Raw genomic sequence first — 2,417 nt, forward strand, 5'->3', positions numbered from 1 at the left:
CATAATAAAACGCTCTAAAAGAACGACCTACCACAAAGACTTTTGGTGCCGTAATGATGTTCAAGCACTAGCATAAGTATGGCAATCAAAACAAGCAATAATCTCAAAAGACGATTCATTTGTGTGTCTAAAAACGAGTATAATGATGGATGTTGTTTTTTTATATATTATTCTTATAATTCCATTTGTTGAAATTATTATAATAATTTTAGGTGGTTAATATAACGACAGACTTGTTAATTCAAAAAATATTGCTTTTGGCATGAATTCTAAATAATATTAGGAGACTATATTTGGTTAGTAGATTGTTTTGAAATGAGAGCATAGAGAAAAAAAAAATCCCGAAACACAGAAGTAGATCATTTTAATAAGCAGTTCTCCAATTTCTTGGATCTATGTTGGTGACTATAGAGATACAGATACATACAATGTGTCTCTATATAGATACACACAATCGTGGTGATCGATCTTCAACACCATTTATAGGCTACCATATACATCTGATCAAACATTTTCTCCATTCAGTCTTCTCCCCAATGACAAATTGTGATGTTCGTCATTTCAATCGATAAAAACTCAAGATTTCTTGCAGTTAGCGTGCCATCATGGATCTCTACTTCCAGAAGGCGGCACGTGGTGGCAATCTAGATTGGTTTTAACTTTGAATAGTAACACTTTTCAGGCTAGAATTTCCGACACTCGCCAAAGCTTCAACGAGTTATCCAAACTGCCACTATAAACTATCCATTCTTCATCTTTCCGATCATCATCATCATCATCATAATCCTCATTCCGATCTTGAACGGCGAGACATTTCACCGGACCAGTGTGACTATTCAAGACCGACAAACAAGTGTGGACGCCGCTACCTTCACTCCGCCACACACAGATGCTGTTGTCCGCCGACCCACTCAACAACAAGCTTCCGGCAGTCGCAAGACAAAGCACTGCAAGCTTGTGACCCCTCAGAACTCCGCCATGTGACAACGATTGCTTCTTGCGTTCCCAAAAGTTCACCAGTCCATCGGAGGATCCCGCGTACACGGTGGCCTGAGAGGCGTTCACCACCACAGACGTGACAGCGCTGTCTTGATCCAAAAGAGTGTAAGCGAAAAGGTGTTTTTTGGTCTTCCCGATGAACTCCCTCCGCCACACCTTCACCGTCCCGTCAGCGGACCCGGTAATAACCAAACCGGCAAACCCAGCTACGACGGAATTAATGGCGTCGTCATGAGCGTTTATAGATTCTAAACATTTCGAATCTGAAAGCCTCCAAACTTTAATTGTTCTATCCCACGATCCAGAATACAGCAGCCCTGTTTCTTCATCCAAACACATGCAAGAAACAACATCATAATGCTTGATCCATGGAAGGTTATGGTGTCGTCTTGCTTCAATGTAATTATTAGGGTTCATAGAGCTCTTGATGTAATCTTTTGTCGAGGGTAAATTGCCGATCCGTTTGTAAGCTTTTTTCTTCTTATCTGAATACTTCCAAACACGAATCTTCCCGTCCTCGTGGCCCGTAAATATCCGATTACCAAAAACGACGATTGCTTTCACTAATCCACTACTCGATTTGAAACCTGAAAACTCCATCAAATTCTTCCACACTCTAATGTTCTTAGAATCCGAACCTGTGTACAACATATCCCCGGACGATGCTAACGAATAAATATGACCCTCTTCACGTATCAAAGACCCGATCAAGCCAGTGTTGTAGGTGATACCATCTTCGCCATTGCTATCATGAGGAAGAGTCCAAGGAGATTCGGAGTAGGGTGATGGTATATGGTTGATTGGAGACATGAAGGAGGCTGGTGAAGAACATGAAGACATGACAGGGCTAGGTAATGAGGCATTGCTACTCCGGTGATTAAAACTGATTTCGGAGTTTTCTGGTTGCTGGTGGGTGGTGATGAAAACGTTTGGTTCTGAGCTGTGAAGGAGAATGGCGAGTTTATTTCGGACTTTGTTTTTCTTCGAAAAGAAGGTTTTTCCAGCCATTTCCTTCGTCATGTAGTTTAAGTTGAATAGATAGAACGAAGGAAGCTGAAACAGTTTATGATAGTGTATGTTTTGCTGCTGCTGATGATGATGGAAGTATATTTATTATTTATATAGAAAGATAAAGAGAGTGTTAATACTTAATAGTCATATTTATAATTGAACTTGTGTTTTGAGGGTTTGAAAACTGAAAAGTTGGGAGTTTGGGTGGCTAAAAGTAGGTGTACCATTAGTGGAAAGATCCACACGCGTCCAAGCTTATATGGCTTAAACTCTTTCTCTTTATGTCCACCCCATAAATGATAATTAAAATAACTATAACGTATGCTCTAGGGCTGTCGAATATTAAAGACTTAAAGTTCAATTTATTATTATTCTTTATTTATTTATCAAAATATCTTTATTTTCAG

General features: G+C 39.6%; 1 pseudogene; it reads right to left on the bottom strand.

Moving 5' to 3' along the window:
* Positions 1-337: 337 nt before the first annotated feature.
* Positions 338-2,128, bottom strand: LOC145062495 (protein JINGUBANG pseudogene; annotated as a pseudogene).
* Between the last annotated feature and the right edge of the window lie 289 nt (positions 2,129-2,417).

The sequence above is a fragment of the Lactuca serriola genome, chromosome 7 (assembly GCF_051521515.1).
Source record: "Lactuca serriola cultivar US96UC23 chromosome 7, Lser_US96UC23_V15, whole genome shotgun sequence".
Classification (NCBI taxonomy): Eukaryota; Viridiplantae; Streptophyta; class Magnoliopsida; order Asterales; family Asteraceae; genus Lactuca; species Lactuca serriola.